Source organism: Vulpes vulpes, chromosome 12 (assembly GCF_048418805.1).
Source record: "Vulpes vulpes isolate BD-2025 chromosome 12, VulVul3, whole genome shotgun sequence".
Classification (NCBI taxonomy): Eukaryota; Metazoa; Chordata; class Mammalia; order Carnivora; family Canidae; genus Vulpes; species Vulpes vulpes.
The window spans coordinates 25,419,515-25,447,336 of record NC_132791.1 but is presented as its reverse complement, the minus strand read 5'-3'; positions in this window follow the sequence as shown (position 1 = coordinate 25,447,336).

Here is a 27,822-nt window from a genome sequence, read left to right as displayed (position 1 = left end):
TATACAAACCACATGCAAGACAGCATCCATACTTAGAGGTGTGAGACCCAGGTTCTGAGCTTCTAAGGCAATACTGGTTGGACCTCAACTTTGTTCTCTCAGCCTAAAAGCTGATAGATTTTTTTCTGCTGCTACCCCTGTAATCTCTTTTGGCTACTTAGGTATCCAATATGTATTTTGACAACCTCCTATATTAAATTCTTTCTTTAACATAACTGGAATGGCTTCCCTTTCCTGACTTGACCATGACTAAGAGTTAAAAATCAGATGGCTCTGAACAAAGGGAATGTGAGCTTCCAAGTCAGTAAAGGTTCAAGACCTCTAACCAAGACATATTTATATTATGATCAAGATTCATTAACTCTGAGCTCAAAATATATGGATTTCAGTGTCAAGTAAGCTAAGATCTGATGGTGATTTAGATAAGATGATTGAAATAATTTGGATCTCTTCATTTTTTATGTGAAATATTTGGACAAGAAGATTGATTCATCTTGAACTCCAAAATTCCATTATACTTGTTGCAAATTTTTTAAGGATGTGGTAAAATGTAAGTCACATGTGAAAAAATCCTAATCAAAAGAGATTTAATCTCAGAGGCATCAATATCAAACCTAGACTATAAAAACACACACATGTTTACACATGCACACATTCACACACACTCTCAGGGACTCAGACTTCTCAAGATTAAACAACTCAAAGTAGTGAATATATTTAGAATTACTGGAGTTAATCATACTTTTCACTCATTGTAAGACAAAGCAATCTTTGCTTCACAGCTGGAATTTTAAATAAAAAAAAAGTACGTCACAGATACTTCACAGATATTTGGAGCAGTTATAATAAGATTTTCATTATTTGAAATTTTCACTTATTATAAAAGATTTTTCTTGGACTTTTTTTAAAAAAGGTATTAAAGTTAAGATTTTTTAAAATTTCCTTTCCTTGGGCACCTAGGTGGCTCACTTAGTTGAGTATCTGACTCCTGGTTTTGGCTCAGATCATGATCTCAGGGTCTTGGGATCAAGCCCCATCTTAGGCTCTGTGCTCAGTGGAACGTCTACTTGAGATTCTCTCTCTCTCTCTTCCTCTGCCCCTGACCCCCGAGTGTTTTCTCTCTAATAAATAGATAAATCTTTTTTTTAAGAAAAAAGTTCCTTCCCAGTTTTATTTACTCTGTTTGGGAGTGTTATGTTTTTATATGATACATCATGTCAGTTTAGTGAATTTTCTTGCTAAATTATTGTATTCCCTAAATGCTGATTCAGATAAATTTTATATACAATCTTTTATGAGAGATAACAGCAGGTAAAATAAAATATATAGAAGTGCCAAAATCGCAGTCAACACTAAGTTACATATACCATCATGCACTAAATTCTAATAGATTTGTTTTCCCCTTTCTATATCCCTTATTTTTAAAATCCCTTTTTATTTTTTATTTGTATTTTTTTAATATTTTATCTATTTATTCATGAGACACAGAGAGAGAGAGAGAGAGAGAGAGAGAGAGAGACAGGCAGAGACAAAGGCAGAGGGAGAAGCAGGCTCCATGCAGGGAACCTGATGTGGGACTCAATCCCGGGTCTCCAGGATCACACCCTGGGCCAAAGGCAGGCACCAAACCACTGACCCACCCAAGGATCCCCATAAATTTCCTTTTTTAATGAATATTTCCAGACTAACAGCCTAATGATTTTAAATAAACAACTGCTTAGGGTTTTCACAATAGTTCCTGCATCTGTTTTCTATAAAAATTTAAGAATCTCAGTCATGTTCAAGTCTCTGCCAGTGTAAGAAGAGTCTCTCCTCTCCGTAAAGGGTCTGAACTCATTTCCTTCCTTGAATAGCCTAGTTTTTCTTTTTTTTTTAAAAAAGAAGAGTCAGTGTACTTCCCTGTTTCTTTTCATTTCTCATGAGTTTTTGTTGAGTATACTGTAAATCAGACCCTCTGCTTCCCATGTTTTGGTATTTTTTTTCTGCTTGTTGGTAGTGATGCTGCTGTTGGCTTGGTTAGTGACTCTTCTGAACTAATCCTGTGAAGTCTGTACTGTTAGTAATGTGTGGCCAACGCAACCCTTGCTTGGTTCTCTTAGTGGTCAGCTAGTGATCAAACAGAGATGACATCAAATGCCTTGTGCCCGGTGGTCTGCCAGCCTTGCTAAGGGCTCTGTGTCTCTCTCAGTTGTGTATCTTTAATGCTCTCTTAGGGCATCTCATTCCTCTGCCTTTGCCTTCATTTCCCTACATCTGGAGAGACCATTTATGCTTTCTAGAATCTTTTCCAATATGCTCTTTCAATCCTACCTTTCCTCATTTTACTTGAAGAAAAATCTTCATACAACTGAGATCATTTTTTTTTAACAGATGTTGTTGCTATGAATAAACATGTGTGCTTACTTTAGAGAGAGTTTGTAATTGATCTTTGGAAAAAAAGGAAGTAAATTTCTAGGAAAAAAATCATGTGACAGAGGTATGTATTTTTCAGAATTTTTTATCCTGGAACTGTTGTAGGACTGGGTAGATGGCATTATTGATCTTTTCTATTTCTTACATTTGTAAGAGAACTCTGGGAACTCAATAAACACTTGTTGACTGATGACTTGAAAGTTCTTACTCTATCTCAGGGGAGCCAAACAATCGTTGCACGTCATCTTTATTCATAGCACTGTGTGGTCTTCCTTTGTGTTCTGTTTACAAATCAATTTTGAGGGCAAATATACCAGGACATGCACACCTATGCAGCTAAAATTTCTTATATTCATATCTATGCTGATCAACTATAGTATGTGTGTATATGTAATATTAGAGGTGAGATGAAAAAGGGGCAAAGTGAATGTCATCATTTGTCATATATGAATCTGTTTTTAAAAATTAACTTTACCTATATAATTCTCATCAGTATGGAGTATCTGAGGAAAGTAGGATATTTATTTATATGCAATACAAACTGCTCATTCATTCTGGATTATTAGTTCCTTTATTAGAAAATATTTGGAGTAAACTGTCTACAGATAATTTGTATATCTTAACATGACTCTTAAACTGACAAAACCAGCACTAGGACATCATTGGTAATAAGCCCACATGAATATTGTTACAGCATAGTTAAATTTAAACCCTTAACCATAACTATAAAACCCTTTTTAGACATCTTTGCATTATTTGCCCAGTGTGGTGTTTGCACACCCATATGCACCATATATATGTATACAGAATTTCATATGTATGTATGTGAAAGTTTACTTCAAACTGATTCATCAGAAAAACAAATGTATCTTCCCCCAAATTAAGAGGCCTCTCTCTGTATGTTAACACAGACTTTCCTTTCCTTTCCTCTGAAAGAATGAGCAACAATTACCAAAAAACAAAAAGTGGTTTTGAAATTCAGGCTTATAAATCCTTCTTCTCTTTAGAATTTCTAGGAAAAAAATAGTTTCTTTTGCTACCATTTTTGAAAGCTCAATATGTTCCACTTAAACATTTTCTAGAAAATGTCTACTGGAAGAATGAGAAATTTTAAGCATTTGCCCTTTCCCTAAGGTCTTATTTTATTCCCTCTTTTATTTACCACCTTCTAGTTATATAACTTTAGCCAAGCTACTTAATCATCATAAGCCTTAGTTTCTCTTCCGTAAAGGGAAAAGGTAATGGCAACAGATACCTCAAAATACTATTGAGAAAATTGAAAATGTCCTGTTTCATCTGTGCTTAGCTACTCGTAAGGAGATAATATGGGTTAGTAAATGCTAATATGTTTTTTTTCCAGCTTTATTGAGATATGATTGACAAAAATTGTATATATTCAGGTTGTAGGACATGACCTTTTTTTAAAGGTATCACATGATTTAATAAACATACACTATGAAATTATTACCACAGTCAAGTTAATTAACATATCTACCACCTCACATATACTTTTTTACATGTGTGGTGAGAACACTTAAGACCTACTGTCTCAGCAAATTTCAAGTAAACACTGCAGTACTGCTAACCATTATCACTATTCCATTCATTAGATCCCCAGAACTTACTTATCTTATAACTGAAAGTATGTATCCTTTGACCAACATCACCTCATTTCCCCTACTCCCCCAGGCTCAGAGAATTTCCATTGAAGGAGAGGGGTTTCTTTACAAAGTTATAGATTTAAAATAGTTGATTTTTCCTCTTTTAAAAACTTTGATTTTTTTTTAAGATTCTCTATTTTGTTTGTTTTTTATTGTTTTAATTCCAGTGTAGTGAACACAGTGTTACATTTGTTTCCAGCACAACAATATAGGATTCATATATTACTCAGTGCTGCTCAACATAAGTGTACTCCTAATCTCCTTCACCTTTAAGTGCTTGGAACATCAGATAGAACATAACCCAAAAAAAGCAAAGCATTTAATCAAACCTTATAAATCTAATAAATGAAGTGTAAAGTAAATAAAACAATTTATTGTATACGTTCAATAGCTGATATATTTAATCAGGTTTTCTTTATCTTTTCTAACTTCACATCACAAATGTAATATCAATGACATATTTCAAATTGAAGTTTCAAGATTAAAATGTTAGATTCTCTAAACAACCCACATTGAACAAGAAACACACAGATCATTCTGAATTTATACAAAATTAGTATTTACTGGATTTAGTTTACCAGTCCCATACTCAAATTGTTACCTTGCATACTTAAAGAAAATAGAATTACTATCTCAGATGGTCTAAAATTATTTTAACCCTTAAGCAACTGATTTTGGTCCCCACTCAGCACTCTGGTGCATACACTGAGTCCTTTTTATACCAAATACCTCAACTGGAGTTGCCAAGGTTCCAACACTTCACAATGCAAGTTTAGATACATAATTTCATTGGACATTATTCCATCCACATTGAGTTCAACTAATTTTTTTACTGAGGGATTGCATTCTGCACTTCTTTTGCACTTTTCTTGGTTGCTTAACCATGATCTGTGACATTTTCATGCTTTTGTATTTTTAGCAAGTTTTTGAACATACCTCTGTTCTCACTTTATTTTTTTTTCATCGTGATAAGTGTATTCTTTAATTTCAATCACCTACCTAGCCCATCCCCCTACCCACCTTCCCTCTGGTAATCATCAGTTTTTGTCTATAGTTAAGAGCCTATTTCTTGGTTTGTCTCCTTTTTTTTCTTTAAATTTTTCCTTTGCTCATTTTTTTTTTTGTTTCTTAAATTCCACACATGAGGGGGATCATATGATATTTGTCTTTCTCTGACTGACTTATTTCACTTAGCATTATACTCTCTAACCACCCATGTGTGACAATTGGCAAAAATCTCATTATTTTCATGGTTGAATAATATTCCATTCCATATTCCATCCCATATATATATATCACATCTTCTTTACCCATTCATCAGACACTTGGGCTGCTTCCAAATCTTGGCTATCGTAAATAATGGTACTATGAACATAGGGGTTCATATATCCCTTTGAATTAGTGTTCTTGTATTCTCTGGGTAAATACCCAGTGATGTGATTGCTGGATCATAGGGGAGTTCTATTTATAACTTTTCGAGGAAAATGCATATTGTTTTGCAGAGTGGCTGCACCATGTTGCATTCCTACCAACAGTGTAAGAGGGCTCCTTTTTCTCCACATTCTCACCAACACTTGTTTTTTCTTGTGTGTGTGTGTGGTTTTTTTTTTTTTTATTTTAGCCATTCTGACAGGTGTGAAGTGATATCTCATTATGGTTTTGATTTGCATTTCCCAGATGCTGAGTGATGTTTCGAGCAACTTTTCATGTGTCTGTTGGCCATCTGGATGTCTTCTTTGGAGAAATGTCTGTTCATGGCTTCTGCCCATTTTTAATTGGATTATTTGTTTTTTGGTTGTTGAGTTGTATCAGTTCTTTATGTATTTTGGATACCAACCTTTTAATGGCTATGTCATTTGCAAACATCTTCTCCCATTCAGTAGGAATTAGTTTAGTTATTAGTTTTAGTTGATTATTTAGTTTTAGTTTTGTTGATTATTTCCTTCACTGTGCAGCAACTTTTTGTTTTGATGTAGTCTCAACAGCTTATTTTAGCTTTTATTTCCCTTGCCTCAGGAGATATAGCTAAAAAAATGTTGCTATGGCCAATGTCAGAGACATTACTGCCTGTGTTCTCTTCAAGAATTTTTATGGTTTCAAATCTCACAGTTAGGTCTTTGATCCTTTTTTTAGTTTATTTTGTGTATGGTTTCATTCTTTCCCATGTGACTGTCCAGTTTTCCCAGCACCATTTGTTGAAGAGACTGTCTTTTTCCCATTGTATTTCATTTGTCCTTTGCCAAAGATTAATTGACCATGTAATTGTGTATTTATTTCTGGGTTTTTTTCTTCTTTTCCATTGATTTTTATGCCAGTACCATCTTGTTTTAATTACTACTGTTTTGTAATTTAACTCGAAGTCTGGCATTGTGATGCCTCCAGTTCTGTTTTTCTTTTTCAAGATTGCTTTGGCTATTCAAGGTCTTTTATGGTTCCATACAAATTTTAGGATTGTTTGTTCCAGTTCTGTGAAAAATGCTGTTGGTATTTTGATAAAGATTGCATTAAGCCTGTAGATTGCTTTGTGTACTATAGACATTTTAACAATATTTGTACTTCTAACCCATACCCCTGTTCTCACTTTAATATTCTATAGTCATTGCAATGGCTTTTGACATTTCTAACACTTTCACTTTTTTTCATTTTTATGGAAACACTTTTGTACGTATATATTGCCTCATCTTTCATTACTTATTTTGGCTAGATATTTAGAAATATTTAAGTATTTATGAAGTCTTACTACAGATAGACAGGTATTGTGGCAAATTGTGTTACAGAAACACTTTCCTACCATCATTGAGGAAGACATTGTATTTGAAGTTATCACTCCATGGGCTTGATTTAACCCTGGGGAACTGTGGAGTTTGGGAATTTCATAATTGCACCACGTATTATTTATGAACTTAATAAATAGTTTCCTAGATAATATTCTGCCTTTTCTAGTGCTTTTTAGATATTATAACTAATTAATTTGTTTTAAACATTTCTAGATTCTAATATTTTGTTTTTATGTACTTTTCAAATGGTTGTTAAAATGTAATTGTAAGCATTTGGGATTCCACAGGATACTTTGATATTAAAATATGGTCTTTATATTTCAAAATTTGTAAGCAAAGATGAATAACACATAATTACTGATTTCAAGGAGTTTACATTTTAGAAAAAGAAAAAATATATATATGAAGAGGACACCAATAAAAACATACTATGGCAGCAGGGTGCTTGATATCATAGGAAGAAATGAGAAGAGGTTAATCCAGACTGGACAATTTTAAAAAGATTTCATAAAACCTTTGTAAGAATTAAAATAAATGTAGTATGTAATTGCCTAAATTAAAATACAGGCACTTTCTGAATAAAATTTAGCATCCATCAACACATTTAAATCTACTCTTTTGTGCAGACTTGCTAAAAATACTATAAATGTTTATTTATACTTTATTACCAGGAGGTGGCAAAATACAGACCAAAATCCAAATCAGCTACCCTATTCACTTATTTATCGTCTAAAGCTCTTTTGTAATAGTGACATAAATTTGGACAGTGTAATTGAAACCATATGGCTGGAAAATCTGAAAAATTTTGTTCTCTGGTCTTTAATGGCAAATACTTGCTGACTCCTATCTAATTTATATTAATATTAGGCATTGCTGCAATGTCAACCCAAAACTTCTAGGTGTCCTAACATCACAGCTCTGGTTAATTATCACAGCATCTGGCTATAGAACTGGTCTCATTTTCCTGGACCTTATTCCTCTACAACATCTAATCAAGAAAGGGCAATTTCCTACATTATAACTTTTTTTTTTTTTTTAATGATGGAATCTCTCCCCTTTTTCCTTTCTGCCTGAACTAATTTACACCAAAAGCTTAATTAGTTCCCTAACTGAATCTCCTATATGTGTCCTAGCAACACTTAGAAAATGGTCACTTTTAATTGCCCTTGAAAAAGGCTTATTCAGAAAGGAATAAAACATTTCACATAGAAACACATAGAATTTTTGAATAGGGTCAAAAGAATCCTGACTTCATGGAGCTTACACTTGAATATATTGAAGAGTGTGGAAGTAAACTAGCCTTTTCTAATAAGCAATAGGTCCTTCATCATAAAGAAATATTCACCTATGAGCACAGGGTAAACATTAATTTTTATAGTCTCAAAGTCTAAACGTGAGCTTGATTCAAGATTTCTGTCTTTTGTGTATTTTTGTACAGTAAAAGGTCAATGTGTGAATGTTTAATAAAGGCTTACTCTTTACCCTGTATTAAGAACACTGAATCAAAGTGAACAAGGTATTAACCTTAGCTCTAAAATGCTTATATGTTTATAGAGGAGACACCTATTTATTGAGGCAATTGTGACATAACAGGCTTTACTAAGTGCTGCAAGAAATATATTTTGCATGATGGGAGCAGAAGAGATTTGACTTAGACGGGAATACTGAGTGGGTGCATTGAGAAAGTGACATTAAACTGGACTTTGAACTATGGGAAGACATTTTTTGAAGTGGAAATGAACAAGGGTTTTCCAGATCAAGGGGACAACTAAATAAATCAAATCTCTAGGCTAAAGATTAATGGTTTGGTGTTACTAACTTTTGGACATAATGCAGCTGCAAAATGTTCTTAATAATATCCGGGTCAATAATAAAATTATTTGGTCAGTCTTGTATTCAAAATTTGGCATTACTTTTAAATACTAGTTAATTCATTTACAAGATAAAATTTGGATTTAAAGAGCTCTTTAAGCTTTAAAAAACAGAAATAAATGAGCAACTGCTCTTTCTATGGTATTGTTTTAGAGAAAGATTTAGCGTCTTTGGCAGCATTTCAACAGGGGTGCCTGAATGGCTCCAGTTAAGCATTAGACTCTGGTTTCAGCCGAGGTCCTCACAACAGGGTTATGAGATTGAGCCCTGCGTGGAGCTCCACACTCGGGTGGGAGTCTCCTTAAGACTCTCTCTCTCCCTCTCACTCTGTCCATCCCTCAACTGTCACTTTCTCATTCTCTCTCTAATGTAAATAAATAAACCTTTAAAAAGATAACATCAAAAGCACAATTTTTGTTCTCATCTGCACTTTTAGAGTCCTTCTGTCCTATATTCTCTGCAGTATTTTATTGACAAAATATAAATAATAGTATTTGAGGATATATAGACTATGAGTGTCACAAACACATTCTCTTATGTTTAAAACCAGAAAAGAGGCTAGCCTTATATTTTATTAAACCATATTTCGTAAACAAAGAGCTGTATTTTTTTCTAGAAAGTACTGATGTCATATTAGATACCTGTGCAGCACCCCAATTAGACATAGACCAAAAGTGTCTCTCACTCAGGAAGCCTGCTGAATTGAAGGAGCCACAATACCATCTAGTGTCAGCAATGCACAGTCTGTACTAACACGGAGAATAGACTAAATTAACATAGAGAAAACAGTGGAAAACACAACCTGCGCCCTCTTTCTTCAGTAATCTGAGATATAAATGTGTTGTCTAGCACTAAGTGCTCTCTGCACCTCCCCTAGCTTTTATTTCTTTTTGAACTGAACCTGTCAAGAAAAAATATCAGTCTTCTCGGCATGTAATAGTCTGCCATTTTGCTGTTAAGACTGATCCCACAAATAACAGCCCATCAGATTCCGATGGCAGTATTTCTCAACAGTGTGATCTGCTGGGTTGAGACCATGCTGCCCACGGTAATGTCACTCAGCAAAATTATCTATGGTACAATTCAGCCATTATTCATCCCTATTTGTATTATCTATGTTCAGCCTACTTTCATTGATTCTTGCCTTTTTTCCTCCATTGCAGTAGAGATATTGACATGTTCCTAAATTGGACTGAGCTGTTTTAGGAAGTTATGCATCTGTGGATGTATTTAATCTAAACTTAAGTGAGTTCTCCTGCATGGAATTTATAAAAGGGAGTCATGTCCTTATACCTTAGGGTCCCTGAGCACGAGAGCCCTGTCTTATTAATTTATCTCTCTTAAAATGTGCTCCAGTGATTGCTTTCATTGATTGGGCATACAATAAATATGTTGAACTAATTTATAATAAAATTTCTCATTTCATGTTTGCATACATCATGCAATGTCTTCACGATCAGGTTGTGAGATCTCTGATTTCAGAAGGAGATTTGTATACCTTCAACTAACAAACGTTTGCCCACAATAGCCGCTCAATAGAATAGCTGGTATCTACCACATAAACTGGTATCTAGCTTGGAATATATCCTGCTATATTAAAGTGATATTTAAATAACTTATTCTTGTGCTGTAATGCCTCTTACAGAAACTCAAGCCACATCTCCCCTAACATATTTTGACAGCTTTAATGATCTATAATTGAGACATAACAAACTGTATATATTTAAAGTGTATAATTTGATCATTTTAAACATATCTATACTGTCATGAATCCATCATCAGAACCAAGACAATGAACATTTCCAACACATTCCCCACCCACCCATCCACCCAATTTCCTCCTGCCGCTGTGTAATCCCTCTCTCTATCCTTTTTCCCTAGGTGCTTCAGGCTGAATTTTGTCACCAACAAAACTCACGTGTTGAAACCCTAACCTGCAGAACCACAGAACATATTTGGACACTGGCCTTCAAAGAGGTGATTCAGTTACAGTGAGGCCATTAGAACTGGTGTCCTATTTAAAAAGAGGAAATTTGGACACACAGAGACACAGTGGTCACATGCACACAAAATAAAGACCATGTGAGGACACAAGAAGAAGGTAGTCATCTGTCAACCAAGAAGAGACCTCAGAATGAAATCAACCAGCCTCCAGAGAAAATAAATTGATGTTGTTTAAGCCATCCAGTCTGAGGCATTTTGTTAGGGCAGCCCTAGCAAACAAATACCAGGCAACAACTGACTATCTTTCTGTCACTATAGATTAGACTGAATTTTCTAGCATTCTATATAAATGTGCTCTTTCAGGCCTGGATTTTTTTTTGATTCAGCATAATTTCTTTGAGATCCACCCATTTTGTTGTTGTATCAATACATTTCTTTTCATTACTGGCTTATATTCCATTGAATGGATGTACCACAGTTAATTCATCTATTCACATATTGCTGGATTTTTGTTCTGTTTTCTGGTTGGGACTATTACAAATAAAACTTCCATGAACATTTATTTACAACTTTTTAAACGATTTTTTATCTTGTGTAAATACCTGAGATTAAAAAGACTGGGTCATATGGTACTTGTTTAATTTTTAAGAAACTACTAGACTGTTTCCAACATTGTACCATTTTGCATTCCTGTCAGAGGTCAAGAATTCCATATCCTTAACAAAAATTGCTATGGTCAATTTTTTTTTTAATTTTAGACTTTCTGATAGTTATATATATATCAGCATGTGACTATATTTTTTAATTTGCATTATGTTAAGACAATGGTGTTAAGCATCTTTTCATATGCTTATTTCCAAAATTAAAGTGTCTATTCAAATATTTTGCATCTTGTATGGGGCTGTTTGTTTTCTCATTACTGAGTTATAAGAGCTCTTTTTTATATAAATTTATTTTTTATTGGTGTTCATTTTGCCAACATACAGAATAACACCCAGTGCTCATCCTGTCAAGTGCCCATCTCAGTGCCCGTCACCCAGTCAACCCCCAGCCCCCGCCCACCTCCCCTTCCACCACCCCTAGTTCGTTTCCCAGAGTCAGGAGTCTCTCATGTTCTGTCTCCCTTTCTGATATTTCCCACTCATTTTTTCTTCTTTCCCCTTTATTCCCTTTCACTATTTTTTATATTCCCCAAATGAATGAGACCATATAACGTTTGTCCTTCTCTGATTGACTTATTTCACTCAGCATAATACCCTCCAGTTCCATCCACGTCGAAGCAAATGGTGGGTATTTGTCATTTCTAATGGCTGAGTAATATTCCATTGTATACATAGACCACACCTTCTTTATCCATTCATCTTTCGATGGACACCGAGGCTCCTTCCACAGTTTGGCTATTGTGGACATTGCTGCTAGAAACATCGGGGTGCAGGTGTCCCGGCGTTTCACCGCATCTGTATCTTTGGGGTAAATCCCCAACAGTGCAATTGCTGGGTCGTAGGGCAGGTCTATTTTTAACTCTTTGAGGAACCTCCACACAGTTTTCCAGAGTGGCTGCACCAGTTCACATTCCCACCAACAGTGTAAGAGGGTTCCCTTTTCTCCGCATCCTCTCCAACATTTGTGGTTTCCTGCCTTGTTAATTTTCCCCATTCTCACTGGTGTGAGGTGGTATCTCATTGTGGTTTATATATTCTACACAAATGCTTTATCAAATAGGTGATTGGAAAATGTGCTCCCTCAGTCTGAGGCTTATCTTTTTCTTCTCTTCCTAGTATCTTTCACAGAGCAGAAAAATTTAATTTCAGTTAAGTCAATTTATCAGCTTCATCTTTTACAGATCATGTTTTTGGTGTTGCATCTGGGAAATCTTTGCCTAACTTCGTGTCAGAAGGATTTTCTCTTATGTTCTTCTAGGACTTTTATCATTTCAGGATTTAAATTAGGTCTACAACCTATTTTTAGTTACTACGAGTACATGACTCCTTTTTGGTTTTACATGTAAAATCATTGAAAGTAATGATGCTTTCTGTCTTAAATGTTCTACCGCCATATCACCTGTTTCCATACTCACTGTATTTCTTTCTTCTTTTATCACATCCTTTTATTTAAGCTTTAGGTCCCATCCCCTTCTAAGTCCTCATGTTTCTTGTTGCATCAGCAATACTAAAAATTCAAACCCTATCTCTCCCAATTTATTTTCTTCACATATGTGCAAGTTCAAGTCTCTTCTACTAAAAATAAAAAGTAAAATAACACTTTTATGAGCCTACATAGCTTTCTAACAACTTAACATTAACTTGCCTTGTTCTTTCCCTACAAAACTATTAAGAGAATTACCTACTTTTTCATTTTCCTCTCCCCTAACACAACACTGCCAGGGTTCTGCCCTAGTCATTGCACTAAAACTGCTCTTGTATCAGCATTTGTGATTTCCTTTTGCTACGTACACAGGTCCCTCTTCAGCTTTTATCAAACAGGCTTTCTGGGAGGCATTTACACTGTTGACATTTAATGGTGGGAATTTCCTTAGTTTGTATAAATCCACTTTGCTCTGGTCTCTCCTACCTGTTAACCTTCCTTAGTCTTCTACATCATCTTCTCATTTTATGTTACTTGAGACAAGTCTTCCCATATTTTCTCTTCTCATTCTATATGCTTTACTAGTTATCATATACAAAATCAAAGATTCTATTACCATCTTTAAAGCAGTGAATCTCCTATGTGTATTGCTGGCCAGACTATTAGAATCTATATGATCAATTTCCTGCTGTATATTCCCAGTTTGCAATATGTGCCAAACTTAATTCATTCTTCTTTTGACCCAAATGTGTGGCTCATTCGGTATTTCCTGTGTTGGTAGATGGTTTAGCACTCACTCTGTCACCTAAATCAGAAAAATGTGATTCATCCTTAAAAACTCTCCATTCCCCATGAAAAACAATAAAGATCTTTTTGCTTATATCTCTTACTTATGTCTTTGATCCATACTTCCTCTCCATATCTACTATTTCTACCCTCATTATACCTCATCTGAAGTTCTGGAACAGACTTCATCTGGCCCCATTGACTCTAGACCTCATTCTCTACAAATCTAACTTTCATACTAATTAATGCCCTGGTAAGCTTCCTGAAAGGCAAATCTGTTCATGGCAACAACATGTAAAAGCATGTATCTCTACTACCTGTAGGAAAAATTATACCCATTCTCATATAACATAATATGCCTCCCACAGTCTGAGTACCCTATATTTGCCATTCTTTCTTTTAAATCTTATCATTAACAATTCTTCTACATGAATTCTAATTCTCATGCATAACTATTTTCTTAGTTTCCTGAACATGGTATTTTAATATACCACCAGATCTTAATCCAAGATATGTACATCTTCTCTAAAGGCCCTTTCCTTTCATGTTCATCAGTCACTAACACATCTTGAAAAAGGTAGCTCATTTCGTCTTTTGCATGGAGCCTTCCAGGACTCAATAAAACCTAGATGTGTAATCCTTTTATCTCCAAGCATACACTTCCATGATAGCCCTTAACACATTGCACAATAATTATGTTTTTACATATTTTTCCCAACTGCTATACTTGAGGTTACAAGCCAGCTCAAATTTGTGTTTATATCCTCAGAGCCTAGGACAGTGTTTGGCACACAGAAGGTTCTCAACATGTTTGCTAAAGTAATGATCAGTTTCTCTCTTTTCCTGAAGACTCTTGCTCAAATAGCGATCATTTGCAATTAAAGTTATAATAGTTTCCCTTTTTCTTTAAGGGAGTAGGCATTGGGTATCTTCTAATCTAAAGACTTTGAAGCTAGAAAATACTTCCTAAATCAGGTATGATGAAAAGTAATTCGGTGCATTGAGAATACCCTAAATGTTCCACTCTTTAAAGTCCAGTGTGCAATCATAAACTCAAAAGGCTCTAATGGCATTCAATCTTTGTAAATGTTTCTACTCACCCTAAAAAACGGTTTTTACCTTTTTTACCTCTAGGGTGATAGATATATTCTATCTGCATACAAAATAAATGGTGCTTTTGCCATTTTGCTTCCTGTTATTTGCAATTATAGAAGAAAAACTTGGTCATTTAAGATGTAACTTTTAAATAATAATTCCAATAATTGGGATCCCTGGGTGGCGCAGCGGTTTGGCGCCTGCCTTTGGCCCAGGGCACGATCCTGGAGACCCGGGATCCAATCCCACATCGGGCTCCCGGTGCATGGAGCCTGCTTCTCCCGCTGCCTAAGTCTCTGCCTCTCTCTCTCTCTCTCTCTCTCTCTCTGTGACTATCATAAATAAATAAAAAATTTTAAAAAAATTCCAATAATTTACTTTTAAATTGATGGTTAATGGTTGGGCATAACTTAAAAATTAGAGCATGTGGGCAGCCCCAGTGGAGCAGTGGTTTGGCGCCGCCTGCAACCTGGGGTGTGATCCTGAAGACCCGGGATCGAGTGCCACATCGGGCTCCCTGCATGGAGCCTGCTTTCCCTCTCCCTCTGCCTGTGTCTCTGCCTCTCTCTCTGTGTCTATGAATAAATAAATAAAAACTTTAAAAAAAAAAAGAACTTACACGTATTTTAAAAAAATTAGAGCATGTGTAAACTTAAGAAAATAGTTTATATGATATAAATTATTAATATGATATTCTAAAACTACTTTGTAAAAAGCACATACATGAAGAAGAATGGCCTCTACTCTAGGTATGAGAATATAGAAAAAGGTAAAGAAAGTTAAAACAATCATAAATCTCAAGCTGCTTTATTTCCCATTATTTTTATCTTATTGTTCAATATTAAAAGGCCTTGTCATCATGAAATTATCATTGAGGAAATGAAATATTGAATCCAGGACTGACAAAAAGGTCTAGATTGAAAAATACAGAGTGAGAATTCACATACTAAAATCATTTTTTCCATTTCAATTACTATTCTAAAGCTAGCCAGCAGTACTCACTAGAATGACCTGTGAAAACAGAAAACCAGGGTACAAATTTGAATTATTTTGCTTGCTACTTGTGTGATAATAGGCAGATCATTAACCCCTCACTCTCTATAAACTCGCTTGTAATGGGCCAAATTAGCAAGGCCTGTTTAGCACATATATTTTATTAAATTCTTTTGCTTAATCAGTTTAGGCTGGGCTATGCTTTGGCCAATAATCAATTCCAAAATCTTAGCGACTTCAAACCACAAATTTTATTGCCCATTCATGCTCCAGGCATGCCACAGTTGGGCAGCTGGTCATTCTGCTCCATATTGCCCTCCTCTCTCCAGGACCCAGGGTCACACAGTATCCACCATCTAGAATGTTGCCAGTCTTCAAGGAAGGAAATGGCAGTGCAGCAAGCTGCATATTGACTTTTAAAGTTTTGCTTCAGAAGTAACACATCACTTCTGCTCATATTTCACTGATAATATTTCAAGAGTGAAGTGTAATCCTACCATACGCTACAGGGTATGACCAGAAACATTTTATATAAATATTTTATATTATTACGTAATATTAAAATATATATTATAGCATTTTGATGCATTCAATGGTACTGAGCAGAGAATAACAGTAATAGCTCACTGTAGCAAAGGCTTATTTTGTTCAGGGCACTCTGCTAAGGACTTTGCTCCCATTATCTCATTTAATTCTCATATTGGCCTCTAAGGCAAGTAGCTGCATCTATCAGACACTGCTATTTGACTTTTCAGCAGCCATCTCTTCCCCTCCTTTTTCTTTTACCAACACAGCTGAGATTTCACTCAAGGTTACAGTGTTTAAAGTTCACATTATCTTTATAGCTACCAGGAACCAGGTAAAAAACATCTGGCCGAACTATGATACATGGAATACAGCACCACTTCTTGAAAAAAAAAAATCACTAAGTAAGGCAGAATTTTATCTTCTTTCCATATTTCTGCAGGAGGCAGAAATGATATCAAGTGATATAGCAGCCACCTGGGGACAGTGAGGTAAGAAGCATGGGGCTGGGAAAATAATCATGGAAATATTGGCCATGACATCATTGCTTATGATGCTAATCTGATGCCAGCAGCCACTCACGTCTGGCCTTCCTATTACATGAGCTAAATAAGCCTGTTCTTTGAACTGATTTCCAAAGAGTTTTATCTCATTTTTATCTGAATCATTTTTAATCAATGTAATGCATATCCCCATGGATTAATAACAAAACGAGTTAAGGAGAAGTTATATACACGGGCCAAAATAACAGACCAATTAATGCCAGAGCTGGAACTTAGATCTATAATGGCCTGACTCTAAAACTAGGTGATTCACAAGGGACTTTCCAATCAATTCTAAACAACTGTGAGTCAAAACCTGCATACTTGACATTTCAAAACATAATGTGATAATCAAATTATTAATAAAACAAAAGTATCTCACTAAGGATATGAGAAATTATCAATGTTTATAAAATAGAGCTTGTATAAAATCATGCTTCAGTTTAATGTGTCCAAGTTTTCTATTGATATAGCTTGGGCCCTGTGATTTCATTGTTTAAATATATTTTTAAATGAAAGATTAACAATATAGGATAACCCCTACCTTCATTAGGCTTCAGTTCTCTCACTTATGAATTGTAGTAGTTGGTTAGGTAATATTTATTACTTCGTAGTCTGTGTAATCTATGATTTTAATGAGGTGATGAAAGCAGGCAAGTTTTAGGTACCTAATTATTCTTTGCACCAACCCTGATAGAACAAATAGGAATTATTTGTTTTAATATCTCTTTTCTAGGACTGCAAACTTCCTGAAGGCATAGTCATGACTGCCTTGGTCACTCTGTGCTTATAGCATTTGATAGAGGATCTGCTCAAAGTATATTAACTCATGGGTAAAATATTCAGGATTATTCTACCTGAAAACAGGGACAAAATAAGAAAAAGATATGTTGAAGTAGTCATAGCTATTTGTGCTGATTTTTTAAAATTTGGAACCAGTTATAAATATTGCAAATAGACAAATCTAGGCTTAACTAAATACAATTTTCCTTACCAGTTAGAGCTGCATTTTTTAGGCCTGCTTTTTGATTAATGATCTTGTGAGTTCTCAGTTCCAGAATGTAATTAATATATCGTAAAAATATTAACTTTGAAAAAGAGATACTCTTCTGAATTGAATGAGGATTGACTGGTAATATTTTACTGATAATAAATAGATTCTAAGATTTGAATAGCTTAAAAAATAAAATTATTACTTGTTCATGTAACAATCTTGTGTGTGTCCTCTTCAGTAGGGTGACTTTCCTCCCTGAAGTAATTCAGGGATACAGCCTCCTTTCATCTCTGGCTCTACCATTTCCTTGGCCTCTTCTCTAGTCGGCAGTATCCAGTTGGCAGAGAAGAAAAAGCAGGACGGAAGGTCTATTGTGGTGTTTTATGGTCTATGAAGGGAAGATGTTCACTAGTACTCAGTCACTGGTAAGAATTTATAAACAAGCCATATTTAACAGCAAGGAAGACTAGGGAAATACAGAATATCTCCTCAAAAATCAGGATAAAGGATTTCAGTAGGCAGTTGGTCTTTGTTAGTCATATTACAATTCTGTAATCTGTAATTCTACATGAAATAATGTAGGCAACATTTCATGGAAAAACAAGCAGTTACCCTTATATATTTACCATGGTCTTTCAACTCCCTGAACCCATCTTGAAGCATTGCTGGTTTTCCTCAATGGTATTAAGACTTGTGAAAATAAATTGAATTCATCCTGAGAATTTTAGTGTGGGAGCTCTAAACAATATTCCTAATGCTGCTTGTGTCACATGTTATTTCCTTAGAAAGCTCACCAATGAAAGATTGTGTGATGCTAATTCAGTCTCAGCCTCTGTACTAATTCACATTATTTCCATTAGAAGTTCTATTCATTACAGAGACTGGATAAGGACTGAAAACACAGAATTGAAAAGACATTTATTTAAATTGACCGTAATGAGTCAGTGGCTTCTATATTCCCCTTATTATCTTCAAATGCCAAATGAAACTTTCAGTAATGGGCACTGGCCATTGTTCAGTTTCATGATTATTTCACATTTGTTCAAAAGTCAATTGAAATAATTGCCTTGGTTAAAGTAATTGAAGGTCATCTGTAAACTGATTTATCTCATGTATGTGTGTGTTCTCCATAAACAAGCGCCTACAAAAATTTTTGGAATACTTTCTTATATTTAAGGGAAAATAAAAAGTAAACAGGTAATCAAAATAAAGGGGAAAACATTGCGATGTTATGTTACATTATTTTTTATATGCTCCTAAAATTTAGACTGGTAAGTCTGATGTTGATTTTATAAGCTTTCACACACGTGTCCTTACCGAGGCTTTTTTATTCTAAGCTATTTTTCACCCCATTACTCTTTAATTCTCAAGGGTCAGGGATCGTGTCTCTCTCTTTCAAAATCATGCCCCGTAAAACCACATTATAGACACTCAATAACTTATTTTAAATGTTGATATATATAAAACTTCACTTCTAATATTAGGTTTACCCTGACATGCATCCACATTCACGTCCCTCTCCTTCTCCCTCACATGTGCACACACACACACACACACACAGATACACACACGCCCTTACTTCACAGGTTATTTTCTGTGAAATAAAAAAATGTACAAAAATCGATAGCTTGAGTTTCCATTATTTAAGTTTTTTCTTCAGAATGGTAAATTTGAAGGTTTCTTTCACAATACCAATGCCACCACTGGAAATGTTGAGTAGTTTTATGGGATGTGAAATATTTTGATCATAGGATATTATTAATACAATTTGAAAGGAGAAAAAATATTCACAGGGCTAAGAAAATACTTTAAGGGAGACTACATTTAGCAACCAGATATTTTCCTTGACATAAGAGCCACTATGTCTATTTTATAACCTACAAAATACACAAGATTATTTTCTGTGAAAACTAACTTATAAAAATGTAAAAAAAATCAACATCTTACTTATTTGAACCACTATAAATAACCATTGCCCTTAAATTAGCTTTGCATTTTAATTGTGTGGTTTATCCAAAATGTTTTCCATTTTCCATTTTTAATATTCTAATACTCCATTATGCACATATATCTAATACATGCACACAAACATACCATAGATATCCCCCCTCTCTTTCATTCTCATTGTCTTAATTAACACCATTACCCACCACCACCTCTACCAACCCCCAAAATTATGTTTACAGAGAAGACAAATTAGAGTATGGCTTATCAAGGATATATATAATCTTGACCACTCATATGGCAAAATCTATTTTGAACAATTTGAGATAATTTTCAGCAGAAGTATGACAATGACCTCTCTAACCACTGGTCCCCTAAGGAAGTAGTTGTCACATGAAATATTTAAGATCAGAAATATCTGTGAGATAGTGTTAAATATCTTCTTTAATGATTCACAGTACATTTATTTCACTCTCCAAATATTCTTCAGTCTCATGCAAAGAAAATTCCTTTGGAAAGCTTTTGGAACAATTAAGATCCAGTCTGAGTCAGATATCGCTTCACAATACACTGTATTCCCATTAATCATTCATTATATACCTTCTAATTTTTTAAAAAACTGACTCACTGTCATTCATTACTTTATTTTTGAGAACCAGAAAAAATAGAAGATGAGCTTACCTTGACAATGCCATTATTAGTATACTTATTATAAGTAAATGTAACGATGCCTCTAAGATACTTGTTGATGATGAAAAATGGCAGTGAAAAAAATCTTGCAAGTCATTTCTCATTGTTGCATGCATTTTGTGTCAAACAACTGCCTGCAAACAAAACTTCAATACTTCATAAAGAATATAGGCAGTATGGGACACAAAATTCTAGTGTTCCCCCAAGATCCTGACCCCATAATTATTCAACTAAACACTAAGCTAGGCACTATTGTAAAGGGACTTTCAGATAAAGTTACTAATCAGTTGACTGTTAAATAACATTAGCTTAGATTTTCTGGTGTGTTGATATAATCACATGAGCCATTAAATGCAAAAGAGAAGGCTGAAGAACAAGGTGCAGCAGAAGAACAGAGCAAGAGAAATGAGGTAGCAAGGAAAGTTGGAGAGATGTACAATATGAAGAGGACTCTGGCTGCCCTTCCTGGCTTCAAAAGGGGTTGGCAACAAGGGAATACCAGAAGTCCCTAGAAGGGGGAGAGGGAACAATTAACAAGGAAACTGGGACTTCTTCCTTCCTTTAACCACATGGAACTGCATTCTCTCAACAACCTGAAGGAGCTTAGAAGTAGATTCTCCCTTGGAGCCTCCAGAAAGGGATGTACTCTTGCTGATACCTTGATTTTGGCCTTGTAGGGCTCTCAATAGAGAATCAACAGAGAGAGCCACTCTGTGAAATCATGAGATGATATATATGCTTTGTTTTAAGCCACTAGATTTGTGGTAATACTAAAAACCTAACATGGGCAGCTCAATAGTGTGTGTGTGTATGTGTACACATGTGCTTATAATATGTTTGCACAGTATCTCTAACACTTAGAGCAAGGGTGGATAAATGGACTGAAGCACATAAATATTTGAGAGATAAACTTCTTTAACTGCATGCAGCAAATACTTAGAGCCTAAAATCAGGCAAAGTTATTCCAAGGACAGCCAGATTGTTATGTTAGTATATATTTGTGTGTAATCTAACCATCCTTATGACATTTCTAAAGTGAAGGCATTTGTACTTTTATGTTAGACTTAAGTAATTCATAGCTCAGGAAAAGAAAGTTAACGAGGTCATATTGGGAATGGGTATTTCCAAGAGACCCAAGCTGTCATTGTTCTTCAAGTCTTTGAAAGAAATGTGGCATTATTAAGGCTTGATAACAAACAACAAAATGTCTGAAAAACTCAGTATTCCTCTGAAAAACGTCAAATGCATTAATAGAGCAAAGTCTCTTAAAAATAAATATAGTAATTCATAAAATTAAAAATACTACAAAAGAACTCAATGTCTGTTTTTATAATTAATGCAGATTAAAGCCAGAGTCATTCATTTCTTCAATTATACATTTCAAGTATAATAGCCTCCAAGAACCAAGACACCCAAACACCAAGTGAGATATGCTAGGTAAAGAATGCATAAACCACACATATACACAAATGTGTACACAAACACATGCATACCCGTCCTTCAGAACCAACTTATTTCATCAAGCCCCTAGGTAAAAAAGCTGAAACTAGTACAGCCGACCCTTGAACAATGCAGGGCTTAGGGCTGAGGACCCCGTATGTAGTCAAAAATCTGCATATAACCTTTGATTCCCTAAAAACTTAACAACTAATAGCCTACTGCTCAGCAGAAGCCTTACTGACAACATAGTCAATTAACACCCATTTTGCATGTTACGTGTATTATATACTGTATTCCTACAATAAAGAGAAGGAAATGTTATTAAGAAAATCCTGAGAAAAAATATAGTGACAGCCCTGTAGCGTATGAAAAAAAAAATCTGCGTATAAGCAGACTTGTGCAGTTCAAATCCTCATTGTTCAAGGGTCAGTAACAGTTCTGATAGGGGATTTGACTTTTCCAGAGCTGGTGAATGATAACTTATCTACCTATCTAGCTCTGGTCAGGTGAAGCCACTATACATATTCAAGACCATCTAGTGCCCATATAGTCCTTGGAAAGAAAATACTAGTCTGAAGAAAAGACACTACCTTCCTCTCCTAACATACTTGGAATCTAGAATGTGACCTGCTTCATTCACCCTGGGAACATACATCCCAATAATTTAACAACCACTTGAAAAAAAAATCACATTTTAGAAAAGAGAGCTGAGCTGGTGCTCAATCCCACCAGGGTGAAGAGGTGGCAGATAAAGTATTGTTGCTCTTGGGGCACTGGATAGAGAGCCCAAATACCTAAGAGTGCCTCTGGAAGGTGCTTGGAAATGTCGTTCTAAGCCCATCTGTCAGTTGTCCTGCCGAGATTCTTGTACCTGCACATGGGCTAACCAGAGCACAAGGTGGATGCCCAGTCCCATAGAACAGAGGAGAGTGAGGCCTGTTTTAGGCCAAGGCTGGACCTAAGACAAATGAAATCTTGTATGCATGTTTATTTGGGGATTTTTTTGTCTGATTCTTTCTCTAGGAAATCTCGGTTCATGTATCCTGAGTCAGTATTTGAGGATAAGACAAGCAGCTGGGGAAATAAATTAGGAGAAAGTAGAGATAATACAGAGTTTATGTGTGCTGAAAATTTTCGAGGACAGTAAATTAATTCTTACCTGTCAGATTATGCTTTGCTGCTGACACTTTACCTATTAATTTCTATGAAAGTTCTAAACTTATGGTGTAAGAGATTACTCTGATATATAATAATGGATTGAGAACTTTTGCATTTTTATGATTCTATTCCTCAGCTAGAGTTAGCCATCGCTTGACTTTTTTCTCTCTTCTTCCATCCCACAGTTAGACTCAAACACGAACTCTTGGAACAGTGATGACACTTCATCTTATTTCACATTGCAGCTAATTCAATGTTTGACAAATACAAGAAGCTTAAATGCCGAATTACATTCTAAATATACCCTTATGGAATTAGAAAACCTGATAATAGGAGAAGGAAATCTTTACCTTCTAACTGTTAGGTTCCATTATGCACCAGATAAGGTAGGGATAGCAAATATGTAGTACCCATGATGACTCTACCCAATTCAGTATCCACCATGGACATCACTAATCTACCACAATAGTTTCTCATTGAAATGGCAATAGTATCCATCTCAGTACAAAGATCCAGAGAGCTACTCTTAATTGACTAATATGTCATGTGAAACAAAAACAATATACCCATCATAGAATGTTTTATTCCTCATTGAAAGATAAGAAAACCAAGTACAGAGAGTAAGTACTTTAGACACAGAACTAGTAAGTGACTGAAATGGAATTTGAATATAATCTTGTGGAGAACCTTAGCCTTTGCTCTGTCTACTGTCCCACGTTATGTTTCTAGGCAAAAACAAAGCCCAAAGATCTATTAAAATATTTCATAATGTATTCCAACAGAGAACAATCTCTGGTCACAGAAATAATTGATTCATCTATCATCTTTACAACTTATTATTTCTGTAAGCTGGACATGGTTACTTAGGCTGTCTATGTTTAGTTTCCTAAAAAAGGATAATCACAATACCCACTTAATTGTGCTTTTTTTAGGAGTAAATGAGATAATATGTGTAAAATGCTTAGTTCAGTACCTGACACCTAGTAAATACCCATTAGAAGTTAGCATATATCATTATTATTGTCACCTGCTACACTTGGTGAATGAAACCAGGAATAAAATGCAACTGTTAAGATGGAAATTATGATTGTGCACTAGAATAATCAAATGCCAATTACTCACCTTAAAAAATAAAGCAAGTGAAGCATCATAAACATTTTTCTCTGTACTGGTCCCAAATATAATCTCCTATCATAGACAAGTGCTCAGAGTCCATTGAAATATGTAGAAGCCCCTATGCTCCTAAAAGAACTTGAGGAAATGTACAACTGATAATGTAATGCATAATGCACACTTTATTTGTTTACAAAGCTAAAGAGGTTTAAAAAAAAAAATCAGGAATCACTACAAGCTGATAAGGAAGATGGAGGTGAATTTGTTTTTCTTTTGCTTTGGGCAGTCAGGATGACTGCCAGTTCTGTGTAAATGCAAAAATAGCTGTTGACAATGCATTGGTGAGCACTGCAGGGGAGTGGTGGCACATAAAGGAAAAGCAGAGGTGGTGCTGATAAATTAGAATGGGAAAACAGGCATTATGAACCCCCTAGGAGCTATGTAGTAGTCATTCAATATGAAAGCAAGAGATCAGACATTCTTGGGATAGGATTCTGTACTATCATGCTGTGTTCTGCTCTTTTGAAGGAACCTATTAAATGACAAGGACAATACTAAAAAATACTAAAATCTCCCCAAATGCCTGTCATCTAGTGTTGAAATACAGCCTCATGGACATGAGCTACTACCATCTAAAGAAGCTAGAGGGGCACATTTTGAGTCGTGGACACGTTACAAGTGCCCTGGGAATGCTCACCATTGTGAGGCTTTTAAGAAGAGGAAAATTAAGCTCTACTTTTTTCACCTTTGTGTAGTCATTCTTTTTTAAACTTTGACGAAATTGCCACTTCTGTCCTTGTCTAGCAGTAAATGACAAGTGTCGGACAAAGTGCAAAGGAAAAGAAAGCTGGTAAGCAACACAAAAAGGGGCTTCTTGCTTCCTAAAAAGTAATAGATCGGGTCAGAAAATCAGAACAACAGTCGTCATTAGATTTGTTTTCCAGACAAGAAAACTGAAGTCCAGGGAGGTAACGTGACTTGCACGGTTAGTGGCAGAGCAGACATTGAATGTCCAAGCTCACTCCTAGCTCTAAAGTTTCACACCAGTGCCACATGGCAATAGGCTTTGACTCAGTGTGGTAAGCCAAATTCTCAGAAGGCCCCCAAGGTTCCTCCCTTCCCCAATGTAACATAACTTCTGCATTTACACTATGAATTTCCAGTTTCTCAGTTTGAAAGTAGTCTAGGCGCTACTCCAAAGGGTTTTTCCAGGTGTAACTAAGGTCCCAATCACTTGACTATAAGACAGGAAGATTATTCTTAGTGGGTCTGACCTAATCAGATGGGCCCTTATTATATCTACATTTTCTCTCATGAAACAATTCAAAGCATGAGGGAATTTGACAGTGCAGTAATCACTTCCCTTCCCCCCCAAATTCATATGTTGAAACCCTAACCCCTATGGTGACTGTATTTAGAGATAGGGCCTCTAAGGAGATAATAAGGATTGAATGTGGTCATAAATATGGGGCCTTTAATTCAATATAACTAGTGTCTTTATAAGAAGAGAAAGAGCCACCAGAGACCCTTTCCCTCAAGACCTGCACAGACACAGAGGAAAGGCCATGTGAAACCACAACAGAAAAGCAGCCATGTACAATCCAGGAAGAGATGCCTCACTGGAAAACAACCCAAAAAGCACCTTGATCTTAAACTTCCAGCCTCCAGATTGTGAGAAAATAAATTTCTGTTGTCTAAGTCACTCTGTCTATGGTGTTTTGTCGTGGAAGTGCTAGAAGACTAACATAGTGAGACTGTCTATTTCATGTTTTAAAGATTGAGAGCGTCATGTGACAAGAACTAGGAAAAGTGGCCTCTCTTTGACAGCCATCAAAGAAACAGAAACTTTAATCCTACAGCTGCAGGGAATTGAATTCTGACTCAAATATGAGTTCAGAAGAGAACCTCAGGATCAGATGACAACACAGCAAGCAGACATGGAGGGAGATTTCAGCCTTGTGAAAACCTAAGCAGGTAAACCAGCCACACTATGCCAAGATTTCTGCCCCATAGAACTGTGATTTAATGAATAAGTTTTGTCTTAAGCTGTTAAAATTGTGGTAATACTTTTAAAGGTGACAGAAAACTAATACACCTACCAGCATTAATTTTATTTGTTAAACAGCTTTATGAAGGTATAACTGATATACAAAAAACCCGCACATATTTAATGCATATAATTTGATGTGTTTGAGTATATACATACACTTGTGAAACTATGGCCACAAAGTAATAGACATTTCCATTACCTCCAGACATGTTTCCTTGTGTCCTTTTTTTTTTTTTTTTTTTTACAACAGATCTCTAATTTATGTACTTTATCTTGCATAACAAACCTTATATCCACTGAACCACAACTCCCATTTCTCCCTCCCTCATAGGGGGCTACCTCCAGCCCCTCATAACTACCATCCTATTCTCCATTTCTTTAAGTCTGGCTTTGTTTACTGCCTTTTGAGTAGATTTATGCAGAATTTGTCCTGCTGTAACTGGCTTATTTCACTTGGCATAACGTCCTCCAGTTTTAGCTAGGTAAAATATACAATATATAATATACCATATTGTACTCTGGTATAAAAATTAACAGACAAAAGTACTAAGAATAACTATAAAACTTTGTTGATGAATGTATAATATAAAAAGGTGTAGAGTGTTACATAAATAACATAAAGTATAGGAGGGAGATGTAAAAGTATATAAGTATAGAGTTTTTATATGCAATTGAAGTTAAATTATTATCAGCTTAAAACAGACTGTTGTTGCCCAAGATGTTTTGTATAAGTCACATGGTAACCACAAAATAATACCTATAGTTGACACACAAAAGAAAAGAGAAAGAAATTAAAGCACATAACTAAAAAAAAAAAAAAAATCAACAAATCACAAAGAAAGGTAACAAGTAAAAAAAAGACAAAAGAATCACAAATCAAATAGAAAAAAAATGAACAAAATGGCAATAGTCTTTATCAATAGTTACTTTAAGTGTAAATGGATTAAACTCTCCAATAAAAAATCAGAGGGTAGCTGAATGATTTAAAAAAATCCAACTATACACTGTCTATAAAAGACTCACTTTAGAATTAAAGACACACACACATAGGTGGAAAGGAAAGGGACAGAAAAAGATATTCCATGCAAATGGTAAGAAAAAGAAAGCAGAGGCAGCTATATATTTCTATCAGACAAAATAGATTCTAAGTCAAAAATAATCACAATATCACAATGATATATGTATATATATCACCATGTATAATGATAAAAGCCTCAACTTATCAGAAAGATAGAATAATCATAAACCTATAAGCACCCAACATCCCTGTAGCTAAATATATAAAACAAGCATTGACAGATCTGAAGAGGGGAATAGACAGCAATATACTAAAAGAAGGGACTTCAATACCCTACTTACAAAGGATAGAACATTTAGGGAGAAAATCAATAAAATAGTGGACTATACTATACACCAAATGGATCTAGCCCACATATACCCGGCATTCCACACAGAAACATCAGAATACATGTTCTTTTCAACAGCACACAGAACATTATCCAGGATAGGTCATATTATAGTTCATAAAACAAGTCTCAACAAGTTTAAAAAGGTTTATACCATATCAACTATCTTTTCCAACCACAATGGAATGAAACTAGAAATCACTAGCAGAAGGACAATTGGAGGGATCCCTGGGTGGCGCAGCGGTTTGGCGCCTGCGCCCAGGGCGCGATCCTGGAGACCCGGGATCGAATCCCACGTCAGGCTCCCGGTGCATGGAGCCTGCTTCTCCCTCTGC